At 30.5% G+C, this 19948-nt stretch overlaps 1 pseudogene; it reads right to left on the bottom strand.

The window, feature by feature from the left end:
• Nucleotides 1–13847: 13847 nt before the first annotated feature.
• LOC126554786 (uncharacterized) lies at nt 13848–15883 on the bottom strand (annotated as a pseudogene).
• Nucleotides 15884–19948: the final 4065 nt, after the last annotated feature.

Below are 19948 nucleotides of genomic sequence, written 5' to 3'. Positions count from 1 at the left end.
TTCAAAATAAGTCATATTATACAGTTGAGTTCCTATCGAATAATTCAATAAATATTAAGTTTTTTTTTTGCTCTGAACTATATGTCTTATGGTACTACACAAGACAAAGTAGTTGTTAAATATTATCAAATGTTTGTTCTTTGAAGGAGGAAATATTATTATTAAGTCTAAGAGCCTATAAAAAAATATATATATTTTTGTTTTTTTTTTCCCTTATAAACTATATATTATAACTTATTTGTTAAATGTAGTACGTTTCATAAATTGTTTGTCTACTGTTCAGAGCAGAATGGTTTGTTCAGTATTTTGTTATTTTAATTATGTTAAATTTATGTATAAATTGTTCGTAAAATTTTGTTATACTAATGACGGGTTATTATTATTATATTCCTATTATGTTTTTTTTGAATTTACTTGAAATTGTAAGATTGCAGGGAGTATGGCCCGAGGGCGGTCCATAAGTCAGGACGGTCGAATGTTAGCAACTTGGCTACACTGTCTTCGCCGTTCTGGTGGGATCTGCCCGATGACCAGTGGTGCCACACGTAGGATAATTCTCGTACTCATACGAGAATAAGTGGTATTTATAGGATGTAGGATGACATACGATGTATCCTACCTAAATGTACGATAATTTAAAAATATCGGTCGAAAACCGCAAATTTGTACTATAAATTCTACTTAACTATCAATTTTTTTTAAAACTTTTCCAGTTAATATGAGCACATTAATGGAACACCTGATTATATAATATATATAAAATAATCTTTATGTATGGTGAAATCACTTGGGATTTTGGAATTATAATTTATTTTTAACTTTGTTAAGAATTGCTAGTATTTGCCTTTATTAGCCGCTAATCGCTAATCATTAGCGTGTTATTGCCTGTTAATTCCTTGTTGGTTGTTAATTTGTTGTTCCGTATTTGTTTAAATTTTAAATATTTTTATAATTAATTTGATAATGAATCAAAATAATAAACGTAAAGGTGATGATCTTGATGAAATTGTACGTGTTCGTCAATCTCGTAAGCACAGATCTCAAAAATTTCGAATAGAATGGTGCAAAGATAAAGAGTTGGGAGAATGGCTAATACAAGATAAAGAAGATGAGTATAAGGCAAAATGTAAATATTGTAACGTATCGATGGTGTCCGAACTATCCAACATTAAAGTTCACGGGAAAGGAGTTAAACACAAACAAATAGTTTCATCGTTAAGTACTAAAAGTACTAACCAACAGTCGATGACCGCTTATGTAAAAAAGGATATTTGTAATGTCTTAAAAACGAATGTACAACGAGCAGAAATAAAAATTGCTGCTTTTGTAGCTGAACACAATTTGTCATTTGTAGCAACTGATCACATGACTGACATGATAAAAGAATGCTTCCATGACTCTGAAATAGCTAAAAACATGGCCATGAAAAGGACAAAAACTACTGCTATTGTCAAAAATGTGATTGCAAAAGCGCATAAGGAAGATTTAGCGAATACCTTAAGAACTACAAAGTTTAGTATACTTACAGATGAGTCAACTGATATTGGAACTATGAAATCATCATGTATAGTTGTAAGGTGAGTTGAGTTTTTTTGAATCCAATTGTCATTATTATTATTATTGTTATTGTTATCAAATTTTGGCAACCACAGTCATTAAATTTATGAATCTAGGATGTTTACCCTAAACTTTTTTTTTTAGGTTTTTTGATGATACATCATGTCAAATTGAAAGCAAATTTTGGGACCTGCATGAAGTTTATGATTCCATATCACCTGGGTTAGCTACTGCAGAAAATTTGTTCACCAATTTAATGAATAGTTTTAATAAACATAACATTCCAAAATCTAACATTATCGGATTCGGTTCCGACGGATGCAATGTCATGATGGGCCATAAAAATTCTGTTGCATCTAGATTTAGATTAGAATGTCCTGGTAAAAATATCTTAATTGTACAACTTAATTTCATTTCAATTATTTATATATATATATATATATATAATATATATATATATATATATATAATACATTTATGAATTATAAATATTTCAGGTATTTTTGTACTTTCATGTGTGTGTCATTCAGCACACTTTTGCGCTAGTGAAGCGTGCAAGGAGTTACCTAGAATGTGTGAAGATTTAGCTAGGAACGTATACAACCATTTGAAGTCCAGTGCAAAAAGACAGTAAAATCTTATGATGTTCCAAAAATATTTAGAGTTGAAACCTCATAAAATTCTACATCCGTCTCAAACACGGTGGCTATCTTTAGTTGCTGTTGTTGAACGGCTTTTAGAACAATGGGAAGCATTAAAACTGTATTTTAATGATACATACTTGAGTGAAAAACTAATTATCACTGAACAATGCAAAACAATGCATTAAATGGGGACGAAATTCGACAAAAACGTGTATTAATTTTGAACCGAGTAAAGAAATGCATGATAAAATGTCACATAAATTATTATTTTCTACTGATAACGAACATAAAAATACAATTTAAATACATTTTTAATAAACCAATAAAGAATAAAAAAAAATTGTTGTATTTTGTGTAAATAATGTAAATCTGTAATCGTAATGTATGTACGAGTATCTATCATTATCATAATCATTATCATCGTGATCAACTTGATACGGAAAATTGGTGATATGTGAATAGGATAACGTTGAACTGTTTTGCGCCGGGAAAAAAGTAGGATAGGACCAAGTTATTGTCGAGAATAAGGCATCGTAGGTAGGAGGTCGCATTTTTAAAGCGTGGCAGCCCTGCCGATGACCTACCCTCAGTGATGTGTTGTATTAAGCAATACTGTAAATTCGTAGTCACGGCATATTGTAATAATATAAAAATTAGAACATAGGAAGTATTAACTATAAACATACACTACGTAAACATTTTTAAATAGACACTATTTTAAACAATAATTAACATAGGTATAAGAACAATAATTGTAATAACTTTTAGCATGTAAGCAATAAATATGTGTAAGTAGGTTAAGATATGGATATATATATATATAGGTTATGATTTTATGAATAAAGAGAGACCAGAGAGTGAGTGGTCGTGTGACTCGGCCACTGCTTAGGGCTTAGATTCTCTAAAGTGTAATATTGAATTCTGTTGTGTGTTTATGTCTATATGTACGATTTGATCGGCGTATACGACAAAGTGGCGCCCAACTAAGGCTCGTTACCTACCGAAGTTTAAATTGTGTGTGTGTGTGTGTGTTTTTACATTTTTGTGTGTACAATTGTCTGAACATACGAACATTTTATTTTCGTTATTTTACGAAACCAAGTCTGCGCGTATATATTTGTGTATACGATTGACTGTATATATTGACTGTACGGATTTGAGAAGTTTTTTCGAAGTTGATTTTCGACAACAAGCTAGGAAGAACGTTTTCTTCTTCTAACACAGTCAAATTCAACGACATTATTGAAGCATTTGACGGAAAGCAGAGGAAGTTCCCTGAATCCAGAACGCGGTCAATCTCGACAGCAACATCGTTCAGAGCGATATCGAGAACATCAACAGGGGTAAGTATACTCAATTTTACTTCAAAGAAAATTTTTTTTTGTTGTTGCACACATAATATTTTTTTTTATATATTAGAGTACCCATTATACTAGAAAAATAATTCCAAAAATTCTTCATACTGTAAAATTTTTTTTTTCGAATGGATAAAAATTTTAAATTTTAAAGGACATGAGCAAAAATAACATCTTAGAATTTTCAATAACAACGTTAACAGAGATTTACAATAAAAAAAAACCTGAGTTAATTGACATTTGTATATCACAAAATTTAAAATCAACAGGAACAGTTCGAGAATTGAGAGCTCGTTTATCAAAATATTTTAAAGGTAACATAGAACTTGACGATATTAGAGAAACTTTAACAGAAAGAGAAAAACAGGCTGTAATTAATATCTCAGTGGAAAATAGAATCAAAATAGAAGGTATTGAGCTTGAGGAAAATTCAGAGGAAGAGAATGACTATTATAACTTAAAAACGAAAGAGGAAGTAGAGAAATCAAAACAATTATATGAAAATATCAATACCAAAGCTCAGGACATAACTAATACAATCGAAAAAATTATAAATAACGATAAAAATCAATACATAAATAACTCTGACAACATATATGAATCATTAAATTTTAACGAACAAAACACAGAAGGAAACAGTAGTGACAATTTCGATAGGTTTAACATTTTAAATAAAAGTTTCCATAACAAAGATAAGAATATTCTCCCAGAAAATTCAGAAAAAGAAAACAATTTAAATACTTTAAAAATTAGCAATAATACTTGTGAAAATCATATTACTTCTGACAACAAAAAAAATAAAGAAGTGTCATTCGACGATAAAAATAAAAAAAAACAATCATCTAACGAGTTAAAAATTTTACAAAACATGACCGACAGAAAAAGAAATTTACAAATGACACCCGACTATTTTACAGGCAATGAGGACGTAAAAAAATTCTTAAAACAATATTCTATGATAACTGACTTTAATAACTGGGACGAAAAAGATAAACTAAAATTTTTACCAATGTTTGTAAAAGGAACTGCGAGCAATTTCTTAGACAATTTAAATAATTTAAAAACAAACTGGACATGGAAAGAGATAGAGGATGCGTTTATTGATCAATATCTACCTATTGATTACACTACCATTTTAAAGACAAATTTAGAAAATAGGAGACAGGGAGAATCAGAGTCAGCAACAAGTTTCATGACTGAGATCGAAAGTTTGTGCAGACAAATTGAAACTCACATGAAAGAAGAGGATATATGCATTTACATTTTAAAAGGACTAAAAGAGAATATTTTACATACAATTTCTATGCAAGATAATACAACTTTAAAAAAATTAAAAGAAAATCTAAAAAAATACGAACTTATGCAACATAGAATTAATAACAGAGGCCCGACAATTAACAATTACACTGACTTACTAAATTTACAAGTGACTAAATTACAAGAGTTTCATAAAAATAAAGAAATAAAAAAGAACGAGGAACACACTGAAAACTTATTATTAAAAATAGAACAACTTACGGAAGAAGTTAAAAGAATGAATATGCTGGGAAAGAATACAAATAGATCTGTAGATTTTAGAGAAAATAGATATTATGACGATTATGAAGACAAGAGTTACTATAGAAATAATGAGACAAGAGGCCGTGATTATAATAGAAATAAAGATTACTATAGGAAACCAGAATATAGATACAAAAGTCCATACCCAGGAAGATCGCGAGAATCAAGCAGGGATTCAAGAAGATATAATAGAAACCGATCTTTTTCGAGAGATAATCAGCGTAGAAATAGAGATAGATCATATTCAAGAGAGAGACCAGACTCACGTGAACAAAGTTACACTAGAGAATCACAAAGAGATAATTATAAGAGACAAGATAGTCGAGATAGACAAAGCAGATCGAGGACACCGGAACAATATAGAAATAAAGATAAACAAAAAGAAATGAGAGGTGAAATGGAAAATATAACGTGTTATAAATGTGAGAGAAGAGGACACTATGCAACACAGTGTGATATATGTAAAAAACTAAGAGAGACCGGGTTTGAAGCAAAAATCGGACAACAAACTCGGGAAGAAAAAAAACAGTTTACTGAAATAGCAAATAAAGAAAAAGAACAACATATACTTTTTGTAAAAAACTGGTATGATAATATACAAATAGGTCACATAGAAAAAATTAACCAATATAAAAAAGAACTTGAAAACAACCTCGGACAAAATAAAAATGAATTATTAACAAAATTAGATAACATTAAAAAGAAAAACCAGGTTTTATCCATAGAAATACAATTTCAAAATAAAAAAAAACAAGCAATAATAGACACAGGTTCAAATATATCTTGTATTGAGTATTCTTTCATAAAAATAAAAATTTAATAACACCAGAAAAACAAACAACTATTACAGGAGCTGACAACTCTATTCTAGAAAATATGGGTACGACACAACTAAAAATAAACATATTAGGAACGGAATACGAAATTAAGGCTTACGTAATCAAAGGTTTAACATGCGAATTTTTATTAGGTAATAATTTTTGTTTGAAATATAATTTAGTTATAGACTTTGATAACAAAGCAATAAATTTTAAAACGGGAGATAGTATTAAAATGGACAAAATATGGGTTGAATACAATGGGATAACTAACATAGGAAAAGAAAGAGAAAATATAGTAGGAAAAATTATAGTAACTCAAGATATTTTAATTCCACCGAAAGTAATAACTAATATACAAATTAAAACGGATATAAAAATAGACAATGAACAAATGATTATAAATCCAGTGAATCGCTTAAGTCAAAAACATTATTTAAAATTAGAAACAAATAGTTTAAAGAAAAATGAAACAACTATTCCAATTTACAATTTTTCAAATTTATACACAAAAATATATGAAGGCACGGTAATAGGTGAAATACAACAAAATACTAACGTTTTTACAATAAATAATTTTCCAAATGAAATAACCGATAAACAAGGGACAGTAATACAAATATCAAACGATTTAACAAAAGAACAAAAGGCAAAAGTATTGATTTTAATATCCAAATATAAACATTTATTTACTTCTGATCAACTTGATTTAAATTGTGCAAAGGTAGAAGAATGTGAAGTAAAATTAAGTTCGGAAAATCCGACATTTCAGGCACCTTATAGAGTTTCACCCGCGCAAAGAGAAAAACTTAGACTTTTAATTGACGAAATGATTAGAGCCGATATAATAGAACCTAGCAAAAGTAATTATGCAGCGCCAGTTTTTCTTATACCCAAAAAACAAAAGGGAGAATATCGTTTTTTGGTAGACTTTAGGAAACTCAATGAACAAACAATAAGTGATAGACATCCAATACCACGCGCCCAAGATATATTTAGGGCGTTAGAAGGAGCAAAATATTTTTCCACAATAGACATGGCACAAGGCTATTTCCAAATTCCGGTAAAACAAGAAGACCGCTCAAAATTAGCTTTTACAACAGATTTCGGGTTATTTCAATTTAAACGGATACCACAAGGCTGGAAAAATTCAGCGCCTATTTTTCAAAGAATTATCAATCAAACTTTTAGCGAATATTTATATAGGTCTATTGTAGCATATTTAGATGATATATGTTGTTTTGCTGACGAATTCGAAAAAGCATTACATAATTTAGAACAAATGTTTATTAGACTAAATGAGACAGGTTTAAAATTAAAAACTAATAAATGTCATTTTTTTCAATCAGAAATAGAATTGTTAGGACACAAAATATCAAAAAACGGTTTAAAACCATTAGAACGAAATATAGAAGCCGTAAAATTATTTCCAAAACCAATAAAAATCAAGGACGTTAGAGCATTTATTGGACTCTGTTCATATTATAGGAAATATATTAAAAATTTTTCAAAAATAGCTAACCCACTCATAGAAATCACAAAAAAAGATGTAGGATTTAAATGGGAAAAAGAACAAGAACACGCTTTTGAGTATTTAAAACAAGCCATTACTTCGGCTCCGGTATTAGCACATTTTAAAGACGGGAGAGAAATTTTTATTACTACTGATGCATCATTAGAAGGACTAGGAGGCATTTTAGAACAAGAAGACGAAAACGGAAAAAAACACCCTATAGGATATACGTCAAGAAAATTAAAAGGAGGGGAAAAAAATTTTTCAACTACAGAATTAGAAATGGCAGCTGTAGTATTTGTAATAAATTATTTTAGAGAATACTTGTTAGGCAGAACATTTACAGTTTTTAGTGACCATTCTAGTTTACAATATTTTAAAAACATGAAAACTCCATCTTCTAGGATAACAAAAAGTATTTTTAAATTAATTGAATATGATTTTGTAATTAAACATAAACCAGGCTCAGCTAACTTAGCAGCAGATAGCTTATCTAGATTTCCCATACACCTAACAGAAATAGAAAAAATTGATAATAATGAAAAAGAAATGTCTATAGAAATTTTAAAAACTGAACAGTCTAAAGACGAATTCTGTTCAAATATTTTAAAAGGTCTTAAAAGTATAGGCAGTGACAAATATAAAAAAAAATCACGAAGATACTGTGTGATAGATAACGTACTTTATTATAAACAATGGAATAAAAATGAACTGATCAAACTTATAGTAATCCCAAAAAATTTAATTAATTCTATTTTAAAAGCCTATCACGAATCAATATTTAGCGGACATTTCGGTATTACAAAAACACTTGCAAAACTTAAATTAAAATACCATTGGAATAATATGATCAAAGACACTACAAAATTTATTAACTCTTGTGTTTCGTGTCAATTAGTAAAAAATCCGATAGGAAAAACTCCAGGATTATTACAGCCGATACCAATAGATTCAGGCAAACCATTACAACGGTTAACCTTTGACTATCTTGGACCACTTCCTCCATCTCATGGAAAAAAATACTTAATAGTAGCAACATGTAATGCAACAAAAATGGCTTTTGCAAAAGCCGTTGCAAACGCAACCGGGGCAGCAGAAACAATAAAATTTTTAATGGAATTGATAACATCATATGGAGTTCCCAAATATTTTTGTAGTGATAGAGGCACTCACTTTAAAAATAAAGAAGTAGAAGAAACATGTAAACTTTTAGGTATTACACAAGTATTCTCAAGTGCTTACCACCCACAAACAAACGGTATGACCGAACTAATGAATAAAATAATATGTAATAGTCTTACACATTATGTTCATAAAAATCAAAAAGATTGGGTACTCTATTACAAAATGATTGTATTTGCATATAATACATGTCCAAGTTCTAGACTTAAAGTTAGTCCTTTTTATTTACTACACGGTATGGAAGCAAACCAACCAATAGATAATAAAATTATACCAACTAGTGACAATTTCAAAATTAACGATTCGTTAAGAAAACTACAAGAAATTCGTAAAGAAATACCAGAAATAATAAAAAAAGAACAGGAAAAACAAAAACTTGATTATGACAAAACCCATAGAACAATTACCTTTGAACCAGGTCAACAGGTATTAGTAAAATTTCATTTTCAGGAGCCAAATAAAACAAAAAAATTAGCTCATAAGTACAGAGGACCATTTAAAGTAGTAAAGAAAATATCGGATGTAAATTACAAAATAGAATTAATATTGAATGGAAAACAAACCACAGATATTATACATGTTCAAAGATTAAAACCATTCTCTAACTAACTAAATAAAAACCAACTGTAAATAAAAAAAAAAAATATAAGTAAGAACTAACAATAATTATAGCATAATATAATAACTAAATAATAATAAGAGCGTAACAACACCTTTTTTTTTAATCATTTTGCGTTTTAGAATATGTTTCAGTACACAATAATATGTATGTTCTTCCTGAGAACATGTAGTCCAATGGAGCCACTGAGTATCACTGTATCATCAGGGGCATTTTTCAATGAAATCAAGGAAGCGATTACCTACGATAAGAGCATCCCTTTAATATACACTCAAAAGACAATAACAGAAGAATCCAACTTTTCAAATGACTTATTGGAAGTAGAAAAATATTGTAAAAACAAAAACACAACTTACTGTCATACTCTAAAACAATGTTCTTCATTGTTAAACACTCTTAACTCTAACATAGACAAAAATAAAAAAAACATGGAAAAACTAGAAGAAATAAGTAACAATAAAATCAAAAACTATAGAACAAGAAGGGGAATACAATTCATTGGGGATTTTTACAATTTCTGTTGCAAATAGCTACAGAAAAACAAATAAAACATTTTTACACTAACGAAGAAAAATTAAAGGAACAAGCCGATAGACTTAGAGATGTTTTCGTATCAGATCATAAAGATCTAAATACTATTACAACCCAACTTAACAACTACACAACAATAACGGCGGGTAAATTAGAGATTCTAAAGAAAAGCTTGGAACAATTTTACGAAGAAGAAAGGGATAACGGTTTGTTAGAAAATGCAAAAATAGATAAAGAGATTAAAGGGATACAAGAAATCATTTTTTATGTAATTACAATGTTAATAAAATTCATAAATTATGAAAGGGAATCAAGTACACACTTACACTGCAAAATAGGGAAAATTCCTCCAAGACTCATTAACGTAAACATACTATATGACGATTTACGAAAATTAACAAAAATATTAAAAAAGGACGGATATGAATTAGCCATCTCAACAGACGACATTTCTTCATACTACAACATCCCAATAACAGAATGTCAATTTTCTAAAACAGAGATTTTAGTAAAAGTAAAAATACCGATCCGAGAAATAAAAACCAATTGGAAACTTTTTCAATATATCCCTGCCCATTTTAAATCAAATAATTCAACGTGTATTATATATTCCGAAAAAACATACGTAGCGGTAAATAAAATAAATAATGAACATAGGATCATTTCAGGAATAGGTCTACAACACTGTGACCCTCCTGTTACAGATTTATGTTACATTCCAAAATTTTCTTCAGATATATCACTAACGCCAAAATGTGTCGAATCAATTTTCAAAAATTCACCCCTAAACGAAATTAACAAATACTGTTACTTCCAATGTGTAACACAAGACGAAAATGACGATACAATAATTAAACAAATAGGCATTCATACTTTCGCAGTTACAAATCCACAACCAACATTATTTATTAGAAACGGGATCGGGGAAAACACAGAAATACAAGAACTAAAAATTAATTATGAACACCCTGGACTAATTAAAGTAAAGCTACCGTGTGACCACGAACTATTACAAAATAAAAAGGTAATAATCCCAAAAATGTATCCCTGCGAGTTAATTAATACAAACACACTAACAATACAACGAGTGTTACCAATATCTTGGACCACTTTAAAATCTTTAAAAATTATACACGAAGAACAAAAGGACAAAATGTTTTTCACAAATTTAACTGAAATACTAAATCATGATTGGAAAAAAAACGTCCCAAACTTTCATATAAACAAACAAATAAAAGACCCCGAAGAATATTTCAAAGAAATTGTTTTAGAAAAAATGCCACAAAGACTAATAAATGACTTTTTGGGAGATATTATGTATATTACATGGCTATCCATATTAACCATAATCATACTATTTACCATCTATAAAATATATCCAATAATAATAGCAGTACAATTAATGATGACAGCACACCAATTACCCCCCCCTATTCCACTTAGATGATACATTTAAACTTAAAACATACAACGTTAACTAATACAAATACATACATTTCATATTAAAATTAAAATAATAAAACTAAATCCACAGGAATCGACAGGGACGACAAATTCAATAGCGGCAACCTCCAACACAGACAAATCGCTAAAAGAAAAAAAAATTCATATATAATCACTGTATCAAAATTAATACTATTATATTCATATGTACTTACGTATGTTTAAACATATATGTAAAAAAAAAAAATATATATATATATATGTATGTAAATAATAATGAAAGACTATTACATAATTAAAATTTTTCACTTGTAAACTAGCACACAACTAGTACAAACAAATTGTTTAGCTTATAAGAATCATTCAATTGTATGCAAAATATGTGGATGTAAACGAAAATTGTATAAAAAAAAATAAAAAAAAAAAGAGTGTAATAAGGTTATGAAAATTATTTATGTATATACTAACTAATATAACAATAGACAAAATATGAAATTACAGTAAAGTCGTCAGTCAAATAAAAATCATCATTCGAACTCTACACAAAAATTTAACAAAATAAAACAAACATAAAATAGAATTATTAACAAAGTGCCCCACGAAGACGCCGCAGACGGATCAAGTTAATGTCCACGTGGTACAGACCGCGAACGTAGGACATATAAAGATCACTGGCGTCGTTATAGTAATCCAACACCGCGAGAGACCGAATAATCACATCACGTAAATCATGTAAATCATTTACGTCCATGAAAATATAATGGCAACGAACACGTAAAGGTCGAACAATCCTAGCACAAACACGAACAACAGGTTTGGGACACATGATGGACAACAACAGATGAAAGAACGACGCAAGAATAAAACATGACAACAACACAAGCCTACTCAGACAGAAACTACCACAAAAAAAAACGCAACATAAACATATTTTATGATAACAACTAATCAAAATATTCCTTCATTTAAAATATGAGGACATATTTTTTCTTAACAACGGGGACTGTTGTATTAAGCAATACTGTAAATTCGTAGTCACGGCATATTGTAATAATATAAAAATTAGAACATAGGAAGTATTAACTATAAACATACACTACGTAAACATTTTTAAATAGACACTATTTTAAACAATAATTAACATAGGTATAAGAACAATAATTGTAATAACTTTTAGCATGTAAGCAATAAATATGTGTAAGTAGGTTAAGATATGGATATATATATATATAGGGTTATGATTTTATGAATAAAGAGAGACCAGAGAGTGAGTGGTCGTGTGACTCGGCCACTGCTTAGGGCTTAGATTCTCTAAAGTGTAATATTGAATTCTGTTGTGTGTTTATGTCTATATGTACGATTTGATCGGCGTATACGACAGATGTTACCGTCGTTGCAACCGACGTTTGTGTTGTTCGGTAATGACCCGCCGTTTATTTTTTTACATTTATATCAATAAACGTTTCACTAACTGTTAGTTGCTTTGTTTAATCATTATTTTTAACCACCCAGTATATTGTTAGTTATTAGTTCCTTAGGGCTGCGATTGAAATTGGAAACAACTCAAGCTGTAATTGTAGCTTGTTGTATTTTACATAACATAGCTTGTGACAACAATGATATGGATCCACCTGTACTAGATATAATTTTACCAGTAAACGCAAGACAACAACTAATACAAAAATACTTTTCACATTTTTAATGACAGCTATATGTAATTATTAAGAAAAAATATAATAACATTAAAACATAACAAAATTAACATTATTATGAGTTAAAGAAGATTTATAGTATTAAACAAAAATTATAGATTTATACTTGAGAGTAACGTTTTACCATAAAAAAAAATTGACTATAAGCTTAAAAGAAAAGTAATAGTTTGTAACTGTGTCTTCTGCCTGTCTTATCAGGATAAATAAAATAAAAAATAACAGAAAATTATATAACTTGTATAATATTTTAACTAATTTTAGTTAAGACTAGTTTTGAGTTTTAGTGACCTACTCATCTTCTGACTTTTTCAGAGTATTCAACTTTTTTTTTTTAATAGAAATATCCAATTCTAAAGATGCCAATTCTAGAGCATGTTTGGCTTTTAAGAATTTTCTTCATGCTCTTTGAACAGAATTGATTTCTGAATTTCAACCAATTCAATCTTTTTTTCTACTAATAATGTAAACTTTTACTTTAACTAGCTGAAGTTTGGCTATTATTCTTTCTGTTCATGTTGTTTGCTAATTATTTATATTAATTGTGTTGCTCAAAACAAAAAGATTAACAATAAATTGATCTTGACTTATAGAATTGCTTAGAGCTTTGCTTTTACATTTTTTTCCTCGATTTTGAAGAGAGCAAGATTAATTTGCTGCAGTATTTCTTTAAAGAAAAGTACTGAGTCGTGTCTTTCGACCCATCGTGTTTCGCAAAGGGATATCAGTTTCTTCTTTTTTTGTTCAGGACAACATTCAGTAATGGCTAATTTGAGCAATTCAGTCCTTTGGGCTGACATGTGAAAGAATGCACACACTTCACTAATAATACCCATACAGTTTCTTATAGAAGGTACTTTACTTGCATTTGATAAGCACAAGTTTAAATTATGAGAAGAACAATAGGTGTACACGGTCAACGGTAGTTTTTGTTTAATGCAAGCTTGCACCCCTCTAAATTGGCCTCCCATGGCTGATGCGCCATCGTACCCTTGACCTCTAAGTTATTTAAATCTAGACCTAAACTTGATAAAGTCTCCAACACCGTTTTAGCTAAATCTGAACCTGTAACTTCTTGTACAGGAACAAACATAAGGAAATCTTCTCTAATTTTAAATGAATCTTCGTCAACATACCGTAAACACAGAGAAAATTGCTCAACTTGACTGATGTCAGTTGTTTCATCCGCTAATACAGAGTAAAACAATGACTTTTTTACATTGGACAAAACTTTAGATTGTATAATATGTCCGAACGTAGTAATGAGTTCGTTCTGAACTACTGAACTGGTATACATACTTTTTCCACCGCTATTTAACAGCTGGTCATTAAGATTTTCATCTCCACTATTAGCCCTATATCGTAGCAAAGCCCTGAAATTTTCATCGTTGTTTTCTGGCTCTTCAAGATCTATTCGTCCACTATCACGATGGCCCTTTAAAGAAATTTGCTGCCTCCCACAAAATATTATACTTTGTACTATAGGAATAAGTTTTTTTCGATTTTCTACAACATTAATCTTTATTTGGGTATTAATTTAATTTATTTCACTTTCAGTTTTATTATTTAATATAGATCTTATGTTTTCCACAGTTATCACTGTAGGTTTGTGATAAATACAATTTTGATGTTTATTAAACACCTCTCTAGCTTTATTTAGATTAGTAAAAGGCTTTGTTACTAAACTCCCCACCATTTGGTGAGATCCTTTCCCCACAAATTCAGAATGAGAAAATATTACACAATATTTACAGAACGATCCTAATTTTTTTTTCAGAATATGCTAACCATTTATATTCTTCAAGCCATTTCATTTGAAAAGTTCGAGTATGATTTAGATCTGATATTTTCGGAAATTTATATTCACGCGGTGGTTTCCAAACATTGTCAAAAAATGAAAGTCGTTCTTCTTTAGTTAGTCTTTAGGAGCTTTCATTGAAAAAATTCCCAATATCATAACGATTAATTGTTACTTCTTGGTTAGGACTGCAGTCAATGATAGATACTGGCATATCTATTCAAAAACATGTGTTTGGCTAAATATCCGGCGTAAAAATGTTTTTTCCGGGAGTACTGGCTTAAAGATGCCTTAGCATGACGCCACATCCCCTCGACATTATTCGTGTGCGCGCCAGTGTCGGGATTTTTAAATTCAATTGAATGGTTAACCCGTAAATGTTCATAACCCTCATATTTTAAACAGTCGTAACTCTAAAATTGAAAATTCATAATTAATATCAATGAATAAAATAATATGAATAAACAAGACCACGTACTTTCCAACAATCACTAATGATTAATGTACCGGGCAAAATCCACTCTTTTATTACTGTCAGTAATGTCTCCTTATCACGACGTTCAATGGGTACTAAAAAACATTTGCCTGTTATCCGCTCTACTCCACCAAAAACCCACTGCCCCTCTACTCGATGACCCCTATAATATTTACGTCTACCAAATTTCGATTCATCGATATCGACCACTTTTCCAACACCACCTTCGTAATAAATAAAGTAAATAATTAAAAAAATTATTTTCACTTTTAATAAAATAAAAACGAAAATTACCAATTTTTTCATGCCGTAATATCATTCCATCACAGACAACTTACCGATGGAAAGACGCCCAATCAACAGCTGATTGTTGTGCAATTTCAATTTGTTTTCTTATAAAAGAAAGAGACACATTCTCGGTCCACAGATAAGAAAACATAACTATTTGATAAATCGACAAGTGCGATTTATTGAAGAACGTGTCTTTTCTTATGGATTGCTTAAAATCACACCGAATTTTTTTGCGATTATTCGTTGTAGACCACTGTCTACAACGCCAAACAAATCCATCAGCGTAATCTCCGTGAGGTCACAATTTAGCAAAATGGCCGTTTTTGCATTTGAGGCTCTTATTTTTTGGTATAAGACCCCACAATTGAAGCTGTTCAATAATTGGCATTGACAACGGCCCATCCTCATGACACTCAAATAATTTAAATAATTTAATAACTGACCACGTCATTATTAAATAAAAACAAACTTAAAATGTATAAAACGTACGAACTAGTGTGTTACGAATACTGCGTTAGAAACAGTTATGAACCAAAATTAAATATAAGGTATTACATATTATCTACGATTAGGTTAGTTTATCTATAATCATATAAATTTAACTACCACATACGGAGATTAGTACGTTCGATAACGAAAATCATATTAACTGTGAAATACCTAAACACAAACGAAAATATACCTCGTTTTACTATGTAACACCAACCCGTATAGAGAGCACGCTTAAAAAATGCATTTTTGTTGCACCGACAACTGCACTCGCTCGGACATTTAAAAACGAACAAAGGACAAATAACCACGCTGAAGCAGCCAATAGACGGCTGAATCTACAAATGGGTGTACAACATCCAGCATTGTGGACATTTATTACAAATTTAAGAAAGGTTCAGTCAGGACGTGATACATTTTATCAACAACTAGAAGCTGGAAATAGTCCTCCAAAAAAGAAAAAAAAATTTATTGATGTCGACAAAAGAATTTTTAAAATTGTAGAAGATTATAACAATCGCAACACGCTTAGTTTTTTAAGGGGAATAGCTCAAAATATAAGTTGTTACTAATTATTATTTTTATTTATATGGACTAAACTACCAGTTAATTTTTTTTTATTTATATACATTTATATTATTTTTTTTATTTATATGGACTAAACTACCAGTTAATTATTTTTTTTATTTATATACATTTATATTAATTTTTTTATTTATATGAACTAAACTACCATTCAATTTATTTTTTATTTATATACATTTATATTAATTTTTTATTTATATGGACAAAGCTACTAATATATTATATCCATCGATTTTTTTACTCTACCTACTTTAATAAACATAAATTATATTATTACACTCGCACAGACAACTAATATATATTAGTCATATTAGTCCAAACTTTTATTAAGCCAAAATAGTCTTACGCCAAAATAGTCACACGCCAAAATAGTCTTACGCCAAAATAGCCATACGCCAAATTGGTTTACGCCAAAGTGGCCACGCCAATACGGCCACGCCAAAATGACCACGCCAAAATGTCCTAGATCGGTTCGTTAGAGGTTTAGCAATTTTGGCGAAATTGTCCACGAATCGGCGGTAATAATTAAGTAAACCTAAGAAGGATTTAACGTCCTTCTCAGTTAAAGGTCTCGGATAATCTTTAATACAACTTAATTTATTCGGATCTGGTGTTACCCCGTTTTCGCTAATCAAATGCCCCAAATATACCACCTCTTTACGTAAGAATGCACATTTCGCTGGCTGTAACTTAGGTTTATGTGATCTCAGACGTGTGAATACTTGTTCTAATTTATTTTGGTGGTCGCGTAAACTTGACCCATGGACGACGATGTCATCTAGATACGCCGTACATAACTCCTCTAAACCCATTAAAATTGCTTTCATTGCCCGTGTAAACGTTGCAGGCGCAGAACTAAGTCCAAATGGTAATCTCAAAAACTCGTAATGACCTGATTTTGTAGAAAAAGCTGTTTTATGCGTGTCCCCCTTATCTACCATTATTTGATGATAACCGCTCGCAAGGTCTAAAGTCGAAAAGTATTTTGATGAACCTAATGATTCCAATATTTCTAGAATATTTGGTAACCCATATGCTTCGTTTTCAGTGACCTCGTTAAGTTTCCTAAAATCTACGCATACTCGCATTTTTTGTTTCCCTTCTGCATCTTTTTTCTTTTTAACGACTACCAAAGGGAAATTAAACGGTGATACCGAGTCACGTATAATATTAGCTTCTTTCATTTCTTTTATTTGCCTCTCTATCTCATCTTGATATGCATGTGGTAACCTATATGGACGTATATTTATTCGCGTTTAAATTCGGTCTTTGGACTTTGTCCATTATTCGGATTTTTGAAAGTAGCTAGTTTATGCTCGCTTGTTCTACATTCATTAGCATAATGACCAAATTTCTCACAACGATGGCATTTAATCGCGCTTTTATCTCTAGTGTTTTTTTTATCAACTTTATTATTTTTATAATTCGGTGTTTTGTTATACCCGTTTATGCTATTATAAAATTCTGTTGTTGTTTCCTCTTCCATTGCAATTAAAACGGCTTCTTCGAAACCTTGTATGTTACGCGCTTTTAATAATAAACCGATAGTTTGTGGGATACCCGCTATAAATACGCTTAGTGCGTGAGCTCGCACTGTTTGCGCTATTATTTCTGATTCTATTGCGTCCCTACCTACCGTTAACGCGTTCATTAATTCATGGGCTGTTTTTTCAATTCTAATAGAAAAATCTTTAACTGATTCTTTTGCGTTCTGACGCATTTGACTTAATTGTACTTGTAAGTAAGACACTGAATGTGTCGACCCAAAAACGGTTTTAAATAATTTTTTTAATTCATCCCAGGTAGTAATTTTTTTATACCTCACGACCGATAATGCTTTACCCGTTAATTGTGTCAGTATCGCTTCTAATATATTAGGTTTAATAGCATCGGAAATATTATTAAAAATGAACTCGCATTTAGCCACGAAAGAAACTAAATCAGACTCTGTTCCTCCCGAAAAAGCAGAAACCAATGTGGTTGCCCCTTGTAAATTTAATTTTTCTGGGTTAACCATTTTTATTTTAAATGTTTCCGGGTTATATGATACTACTTGCCAATTTGTGGTATCTCTGTCAGACATACAATATACTATAACAATATATTATTCAAATGACTTACAGAGCTTGCATCTTTAACCGTGGATCGTTTAAAAAATTGACTTCCGTCCTTCTGGAATTTGATTTCTGTCCTCCCTGGACTAGACCGTTGCTTGAATTCTCTCTGTTCTCCTTCCTGTCGTGAACGTGGTTTCGTCGGTGGGTCTCAAAGTACTTATTTTTTGATTTGACTCAAAAAATTTTCGTTTGATGAAGTATGACCCCACACTTGACACCAAATTTTATGTAGTAACCAGTGATAGTTACTGCACGCTTCTTTTACGACGAATGCACGTTCCGTCGTAGGTTGGAGAGTTGAGGTATATAAGTTAACAATAAATTAATAAGACAATTGATACGTTTATTAACTTGTTAAATCAATAAATGAAAAAGCTTTCGTTAGCGTAAGCACAAGTACTTAGCTACCGGAGAGCAAGTGACAACACTGACTTAGTCTAACTGACTTTTAACTAACTCTAATTAAATCTATGATGAGGACTCATATTTATATGGAACATGCCGTGATGGAGAATCGGATGATCTACGTCTATGAAGTGGCGTGATGTGTCTAATCCAATCAGGAAACGGCATTAGTGGTCCGACTCGGTGGTGTGATATAGTCATAGGCCACTGGACTTCGAAAATACGTTTTTATACTAAAAACGTCGGTTTACTACAAGCGCGATAAGGTGTATTGTCTACAATAAATTTAAATATTATTATTTATTCCTAATCGCCCACTGCATCGTCGTTGACGGCCGCCGTTGTGTGACGTGTCGTAACGTGCAAATCCATGAACCGCATTATTGCTTTCAAAAATTCTCACCCGCAGACTCGCGCGCGACAACACTCGAATCCAACAAAATTAAAAAAATATATAAATATAATTATTGATTATAAACACAATAGAAAATAGATCGCCCACTATAAAAAAATTATGTCACATGAAATAAACGGAATAAACGGATAATCCAAATAAACGGATCACTACCTTTTGTTCCACAATTTTTTTTTCCAAGTCAACTTATTCCAAGGATATTAATTTCCAAATTTTATCTTTATTCATATGTACATTTGTTCCAACGCATATTAGTCGAAAAATATTTGTTCCAATGGATATTTTTTCCATAAACTATTTCATCCAATTATATATTTTCCCATATTATACCTTTGTTCCGATGAAAGTAATTTGTTCCACTGGATTTATTATACAAAACGCTTTGAACAAATGTTCATTCGCACATAATGGTCTTAGAGTAAGAATTAATCGAATAATAAAT

Source organism: Aphis gossypii, unplaced genomic scaffold (genome assembly GCF_020184175.1).
Source record: "Aphis gossypii isolate Hap1 unplaced genomic scaffold, ASM2018417v2 Contig00602, whole genome shotgun sequence".
In the NCBI taxonomy this organism is placed as follows: domain Eukaryota; kingdom Metazoa; phylum Arthropoda; class Insecta; order Hemiptera; family Aphididae; genus Aphis; species Aphis gossypii.
This window is presented reverse-complemented; position numbering and strand designations above follow the sequence as displayed.